We start from the raw sequence: 8,682 nt of genomic DNA, 5'->3' as shown, positions 1-8,682 counted from the left end.
TGGGAGGCTGAGGCAGGACAATTGCTTGCATCCGGGAGGCAGGGGCTGAAGTGAGCAAAGATTGTGCCATTGCACTCCAACCTGGGCGACAAGAGTGAAACTCCATCTCAAAAAACAGAAACAAAAACAAAAAGAATCTGGCATTCTTGGTTTGTCCTCTCTTGGTTCCTCTCCTGCCATGTGATCTCTTTGCACACAGCAACTCCACTTTCACTTTCCGCCATGAACTGAAGCAGCCTGAGGCCCTCACTAGATTCTCACAGCCCTCACTAGGCTGTACAATCTTAAACCTTCCAGCCACTAGAATCAGAGGCCAAGCAAACCTCTGTTCTTTATAAATTACCCAGTCTCAGATATTCTGTGATAGGAGTATGAGCGAGCCTAAGACATTTGTCTAAGAGTGGTCTCCCTACATAGGTTTAAGTTTCTTATGTGCAGAGGCAATTTAAAGGCACAGATCGAGTTTTCAAATATTTGTCTCATGGGACCTATGCCATATGTCAGCTTTCATCACCATCAAAGAAAAGCTGCCACTATGGAGAGAGAGAGAGAGAAGAGAGAGAGAGAGAGAGAGTGTGTGTGTGTGTGTGTGTTTTCTACTCAGCTTCAAGCTGGTTTGCCTAGTATAAGGAGATTTAGAGTTGTTTCTCTGAAATTTAGACTAACTAGCAATGATTGGCCATCATCAAAGCCTAGATTTTATTCCGGAGCAATTATCACTGTTACAAGCAGGAAATGTGATTATATGGCTTATTGTTTTCTTCTGATGATTAATTTATTTGGGACATTTGATGCTGCTGCTGATGATGATGATAATGATAATTTGGCATTATCAATAATAATAATAGTAATTATTATCTGGCCCTGCCAAAAATCTCTAAATTCCTCTCCTTTTTAAATGGAACACTATGTAGTGAAAAACATGGCATCTGTCATTTTCACTGAAAAAAATAAAATAAAAATCTGTCCTGTTAAGCCATCTCAATTGAAGGCAGAATTTAATAACATGCTTTTTCTGACTGCTGGGTAATTGAAAAAGAAATAAAAATAAAAACTTTTAAAATTCTAATAGTAAGAAAGGTATACTTCTTTATCTCTACCAAGACCCAAGCCTTCTCAATGAGGTGATCTGAAAACCACTCAGGCCACTATGTCCTCAGGCAGCTAAGATGGATGAGAAAAAGAAACCAAGGATGGCTCTGAGCCACATTCTAAAATCAAGATGATAATCTGCCCTTAGCACCCTGTTAGCTAATTTGTATGTCTGGGGCAAGGCCATTAGAATTGCCTGTATCCCTGTATCCCAGCACAAACACACAGGTGTACACTGTTCCAGTTACCTATCACTGCTACTTGAAATTTTAGTAGTGTAAAATGACAACCACTTTATTAGACCTCACACCTTAGTGGATCAAGAATTTAGACAGGCAGCTGGGCACAGTGGCTCACGCCTGTCATTCTAGCACTTTGGGAGGCCGAGGTGGGCGGATTGTCTGAGCTCAGGAGTTCGAGACCAGCCTTGGCAACATGGTGAAACTTCATCTTGTCTCTACTAAAATACAAAAAAATTAGCCAAGCATGGTGGTGTGTGCCTGTGGTTTTAGCTACTCAGGAGGCTGAGGCAGAATTGCTTAAACCTGAGAGGTGGAGGTTGCAGTGAGCTGAGATCATGCCACTGCACTCCATCCTGTACAACAGAGCAAGACTCCATATCCAAAAAAGAAAATAACAAAAAAAGAATTTAGACAGACATTGGCTGAGAGATTCTTTTGTTCCATGTTGCATTGACAAAAGTCACCTCTGGTATACAGCTGGCAGACACAGTGGTCTAGAGAGTCCGTAATGGTTTTATTCATAGGCCTGACACCTTGCTGAGGATGGCTGGAAGGTTGGGTTCAGCACAACTGTGGTCAGGAGACCCTACCTATGACCTTTTCAGCATGGAAGCATCAGAATAGACAGACTTTATGTGGTGGCTCATGGCCCTAAGCGTGACACTGTCAGTGAATAAGGAAGTCATTGTATGTTTTATGTGGTCTACACATGAAAGTCACACAATGCCCCTCTGCCATACTCAATTGGTAAAAGCTTATATAAATACATCCGTAGTTCACAGTATAGATCTCACCTCTTAATGAAAGGGATATTGAGGAATGGGTGTCCATGTTTTGAAATGGCCACAATTAGGTACACATAATCTTTTTTATTTCAAATCCCAAGAGCTGGATATAAGCAGGAAAAAGGTCCCAGCAAAAAAGAGTCAAAGTTAATATCTTTTTCTATCTTACCTTCATGATTGACTTCTTTCTATCTTTCTCAGTTTCCATAAAGAACATACAATGTAAAGAATATTTGTAACCGAAGATCTAATCTGGAGCTGGCTCTGCTAATGTTGAATTGTATGACATTAGGTGAAAACATTTGCTGTTTTAGCCTTAATGTCCTCATGCTGAAAATGAAGATGAAAATACCCTCTCACATGTTTTTGTAAGAGCAAAACAGGATAATATATGTCAAAATGCTCAACAGACTTTACTGTTTTTATTGCTTTTATTAGATAGAAATTTGTATATTATATAAATAGTATGTCCCAACCTTAAGAGTAACAGGAGAGGAGATTTCCCCTTAACCAACTGAGCAATGTCTTGGCTTTCTGGGAAATTAAAGAAGCAACAAATTTACCCTTCTCACATTTACATTTTATTTAATAGAGGATTTTTTTTCACTCTTCTTTTCTCCTTAATGTTTTGTCTTGTTTCAAATTTGTCAGATACTATGTGATGTCAGGAAATATTCCTAAGAAGCAGTTTAGCTCTGTTGATGGTGAAGAGTTGTCTTCTTCTGTCACTGCCCCTGTATCCTCTTAAACATTACAAGGTGAAAATTGAACACAGTCGTTTTGTGGCAACTCACAGGAATCTCAGGCCTATAGAAAACAGGTAGAGTAGAAAACAGATTGTTAGACCAGTGAAATTCTGATCTTCTACCAAATCTTACCAATAACCAGCTGCTGATTTTTTCCTTTCTGTCATAGGATAGGGTACTCCTTTTTGGAAAGAAATGAGTTTACCTGGCTCAGGTTCCAGTATGACTAATTAATAAGGGATGGTAAATGAAGGAACTAACAGGCTTTTGTATAATATTAGGATTATAAGCTTCAGCATAAAACAAACCTGGACTTCAATGCTGGTTCCACCAATTCCTCATCATAGTGCCTTGCATAGTTCCTAATTTCCCGAGCTTCAATTTTCTCATCCAAACAAATGATGGTGGTAACAGCATCTTTCTCATGAGGTTGCTGCAGGATAAATAAAATATGTTACTGTGCACTGCATCTGGCATTCAGGGAATATGCATTAAATCATGGTTAATACAATGAAAACATTGAAATCACTGTTATTAATATTTGTAATTAGTAATAATAATGTTCACATATAGCAGTTAAAAAACTTTATCTATCCAGAACTCGTAGGTTACTGCCATATTTTACTCAGCTCTGTATAAGCCTTGTCTTCTTTAGCTCCATTTTTCCCCAAGGGCTTCCTGCAGGTCACCTGAAGGCCTTCTTTGAAGGGAGCTGTCCTCCTCAGTGAGTCAGGCTGAGCACAGAAGATTGTAATTTCATTAGATTGGCGCCTGGAACAGCAAAGCCAAATCTGATCATCAGATTACTCAGAAAGTCTGTCCCTACAGAGACATAGCCTGAGATCTGCCAAGAGAGGGCCCATATTGTTTTCTTTAAACAACAGCTTATTCATTATTGATAAGATCCAAGGACATCTCCATCATCCACTACCCTAATTTAATAAAATATCTTGTTCACTAAAATGGTGGTGCACAGAATGGCTATTGATTCCAACTTTCACCTGGGGACAACTCATTTCCTCTGAATGGGGATTTTACTATGATAAAACGAGATGAATGCTCAAGTGTTTCTGTTCTTGGTCCCTGGAGTCACAGTTGCTTAAAGCAATCAGACACAGACAATTTAAATACCAGAACATGAAGAAAATATTCCTTATGAAACTTCTTCAAAGGGGAAAATGGGCAAATACCAAGGCCTGTGACTCCAAATTAGAACCCACATCTTCCTACCATTCCCAAATTTAGTGTATCGCTAAGCAAGAAAAGACAGAGGCACATTGTATCTAACTCTTTCTCAACTCTCGTTAGGAAGACTATTTGGCAGACCTGGGGAAAAACCAAATGTTATACTCTAAGTGGACACTTAGCCAAGAAAACCAATGTATGAGTCTATCCTCAATTCATTCAGATCCAGTAGGATAGCAGGCCGTTTTTTGTTGAACATCTCAGAATCTCTAAAACGTTTTATCTGCCCCTCCTCTATTCTCCTCCAAATTCACTCATTATGGAAAATTACTCCCATCCCCAAAATTGGATGTTGTCTTTGATGTATCTAATTCCACCCCTTCACTCTGGTTAAAGAAATAGCTATTCTATTTGATACTCATACTGATTTTTCCCCCGGGGGACAATGTGAACTGCCATCTTTGTCTACAAATCATAACCTGTTTTTCCTCTGCCAACTCTCCCTCCCTGGGCCTAGTCTCCTTGCAATTCCTCTCTCTTTTTCTGTATCCTAGCATAAATAATTATGTTTGTTCTCCAAGTAGGTAGATAATTTTTTATTTCATTAAACCTTACTTTGAACTGGCACTCCCTTCGTTTATTATATCAAGATTGGAGACCCTCAGAGCTCCCGGATGACCCTACCCCAGGACATTGCAGGCAGAAGAAGCTCTTTAAGGCCCAGGACAAATAAATGTCTCCTGCATGAAGCATCTGCTTTTCCCTTGAACAATCAGCTCCTTACACTTGTCTGCCAAATCATGGTACTTTCAACTTATTTGAAAATTTGTATCATTCTACTCTTAGTAGTAGTTTATCTTTGTTTGTATTTACTAAATTGTGAATTACTTAACCTCAAGTGGTATGTCATGTTTTCCCTTTAATACCTTGAAATATCTGGCACAATGCCAAGAAGTGTGTGCTAAATGTGTGTTTAAAGTGAAAGTCTTTGGAATTTCTTGTTATTATTTTTAACCCTGCAACTAATATATACCACTGCAGAAAATTAAGAAAATATGATATGAATGTAAGAAGAAAAAATAAAATACTATATTTCTTATATGTTGACATATTTAAGAACAAGTTGGAGAAACAGAATTTTATACTTAAATAAAACTTGTAAACATTTCCAAACGTTATTTAGACAGGTAAAATACAATAATGATACTCCAATGGAGCTACAAATAAATACTTTATCACTTTCAGTTTTACTACAGACTTCACTGAATGCCTTTATGTACAAAGGCTTTCTGAAGTTCAGAATCAATTCCTTAGTATTTATTCCCATACTAGAATTACTGGATTTAAATGACTAGTAATTGCATAATTATTTTTATAAATAATTTATACAATGTTTACAGTAACTTCCTTTCATTGCTCTTTGACAATGGTTTTTATCAAATTTCAGTATGTTTATCTATAAAGAATCTTTGGAATTATATCAGATTATATCAATATTTTCAAATTTCAGGGATGCTTGTATAATGAACAGTTTTGAAAGAAACGGCAAACAGTAGTTTACCTACACCCTTGGACTATGAGAATACTGTCTGTCTCTGACACAAGAGGGTCAATTTTCCTACAGTGCTCTGTTTAAAAATTTCATTATCTAACCTTAGGGATCTTCTGCTGAAGTATAGACCTGAGAATGTCGGGGATCGAGTAACCAGTGTAAATGCTAGTGTTCTGGCATCTGCAATTGCTATGAGAAATAAATTGTCCATCATCTTTGACCCAGAAGTTTCCTATCTTATCCTGGTATCCTAAATTAAACTCTGACTAGTTACTTGATAGCTTGCCAACAGGGTAAAATTTCAGACTCTTTACAGTTCTTGACATTTTTGTGAAACTTTCTCTGGTCACCACAGTTATTAATATTCAATGACCTCTTCCTTCTTTGAACATACAATATTTATGATTTTGACAATTATATTATGAAGCAGTTGGTGCATGGGTTCTGAAACCAGGCTGTCTTGGTTAAAAAATGGGCTCCACGCCTGTAATCCCAGCACTTTGGGAGGCCGAGGCTGGTGGATCACGAGATCAAGAGATCCAGACCATCCTGGACAACATGGTGAAACCCTATCTCTACTAAAAATACAAAAAATAGCCAGGCATGGTGGCAAGTGCCTGTGGTCCCAGCTACTCGGGAGGCTGAGGTGGAAGAATTGCTTGAACCCAGAAGGCGGAGGTTGCAGTGAGCCGAGATTGTGCCACTGAACTCCAGCCTGGCAACAGAGCAAGACTCCGTCTCAAAAAATAAATAAATAAATAAATAATGGGCTCCATCTCTTATATTGTGAGAGGCCTTAAAGAAGTTTCTTAAGTTCTTTTTACCTGTTTCGTTATCTCTAAAATGATAATGACAACAGCATCTATTGCATAGGCTTACAGAGAGAAAAAAAAAATTAATGTTTACCACTGCAGTGCCTGACAAGTAATTTTGTTATTGTACTGTTCTTTTGTTGTTATTGTCTGTTCATTTGCTTGTTTTGTGTATATAAGTTTTATAAGCTCTAAGTTTTATGAGAATAGACAATTTTTTAATGTTGTCTGTTTCCCTGCTCCTTGCTACTGTAATTGTGTATAGGTTTCTATCTCTTTTTTATTTCTTATAGATATCTGCTCAAGGCAAAAGCTAAGAATTTTTTTAATGAATATCAATACAAATAGACAAGCAGCTATTTTACCTAACTATACATTAAATCCCATTTAATCTTTCCTTCCTTCCTTCTTTTCTTTCTTCTTCCTTTCCTTCAATGGATTAATATTTATTGAGCACCTAATGCATTACAGCATCCGGGGATACAAGATGAATGTGATCTGGACCAGCAGCAGAATCATGTGCAGGTGACTGGACTGTGGTAAGAACAGTGCTACACAGATGAAATCACAACTGTCCCCTTGATCTAGCTGTGATCTAGCTCACAGCCTCCTGTGCGTACACAGAAGGAAGGCAACTGAGCTGGTTGAAACCAAGAGAGGTTTACGCATATCTAGATCAAAGGGACAGTTGTTATTTCATTTCTGACCAGAGCTGCCCTAATTTAGTATTGTGGAATAGATGGCAGGTGAAACTGAATGATTTGGAAACAATTTTCCTCTTGGGGAGAGAACTAAGTCAGCAATGACGGTGTTTCTTGAATGCAAGAGAGCCGAGGCTTACCCAGCTTATTATTGTGATGCTTTTCCTATACAGATGCATATCCTAAAAGGGAAAAACAAAAAGAACAAAGTAATTCTTTTGCATATTGTTAATATTCCTATCAATGTCCACTTACTGAAAATTAAAAGTTTGAAAATATATTCACAAATATTTTAGCTGAGTCAAATACTTTCACTTGGTTCCTGTTCAGGCAAAAACCAGGCAGCAAGCCACTTGTGGCTTAATTACTAAATCATATTAAAATAAGGCAATTTAATTGTGATTAGTGCTACAATAATTTATTCATAAAATTCCAGTATATGTATTTATTTCCTATAATTCCTTACTTCCAGCCCCGGACTACGTGTGCTCCATTAAATTAAAAAGTACAAGGTCATTAACCCACAATTCTGCTTGTAATCATGTTTTTAGACTGCATTCCCTTTGGTCTTTAGTTAGGATTAAATGGTTAAGTCCTCTTAGGTCACTTATCCTTAACTGTTTAATTTCTGTGTGATCACCTAAAGGCTCCTATTTTTGCTAATAAAACAGGCGTGACCTGTTCAGAAAACAGTTGTTTTTCCCTGAACATCTGGTAGAGATCCAACATCGGGTCAGTCCTCTTTAGCATGCATTGATCCCTATGATTAACTCCAGTCATTGGTGGTTCTGAAATTGTAATACATATCTGCATTTTTCTTGATTATTAAAGTTGTACGGACTTTTACTGAGAGTATTTAACATGTGAAAAAGTGCACACACATCAATATTTTTTTTTCTGCGTCCAGATTGTCCCCTACTTTTGGGTGGGCACAGGTGATTCATTGAACATACAAGTAATGAATCTGAAATTGTGGAGTGAGACTTCCCAGACTTCATATAGACAAAAACCTATTTTACAATCAGAAAAGGTACATAACACATAGTCAAGGCCAGCCATCTACATATCTCTCTGAGTATTTTGTTTAGAGGGAGTAGATGGCTCTATCCAAACCCATCCCTACTGCTAGTTGATTAGCTGCTTGGTGGTAGAAGCAGGAAAGGAATCCAATTTATTAAGTTTCTCCTACCAGCATAGCAGGAAACTTTGAAACAGAGGTTTTAAGATACAGGCAAATTTCCCAATTCTTCAAGAGAGGTACGAATACAATTTTACATAGAGGACAAAAGTGAGACATAGATACAAAGTTACTTGCCCAAAGTAGCTAGAAGGGATTAAACCTAGGTTTCTAGAATTCAAAAACTCAGTGCACTGTACCACATTCTATCTTTCCCTTGAACATTAAAATATGCAGAACAATCACTATTCTGAAAACAGTTAAACTATTTTAATATTAACCACATTTTGCCTCTTTTTCTCTGTTACACCTTCTTGCTATTCTCAACTAAACATGAAATTTCCTGAGAAGCAGGGAGAGAAACTGTAAGGTAATTAGTACCATACATTG

General features: G+C 37.5%; 1 long non-coding RNA gene across 1 annotated transcript; it reads right to left on the bottom strand.

The window, feature by feature from the left end:
* Nucleotides 1–2,677: 2,677 nt before the first annotated feature.
* Nucleotides 2,678–8,361, bottom strand: LOC116553687. Its single transcript, XR_004269865.1, has 2 exons — nucleotides 8,305–8,361; nucleotides 2,678–3,636 (listed from the first exon to the last, which is right to left on the bottom strand). It is a non-coding gene; the product is annotated as an uncharacterized LOC116553687 (long non-coding RNA).
* Nucleotides 8,362–8,682: the final 321 nt, after the last annotated feature.

This window comes from Sapajus apella, unplaced genomic scaffold (genome assembly GCF_009761245.1).
Source record: "Sapajus apella isolate SASKATOON/1434 unplaced genomic scaffold, GSC_monkey_1.0 scaffold13, whole genome shotgun sequence".
NCBI classification, from domain to species: domain Eukaryota; kingdom Metazoa; phylum Chordata; class Mammalia; order Primates; family Cebidae; genus Sapajus; species Sapajus apella.
This window is presented reverse-complemented; position numbering and strand designations above follow the sequence as displayed.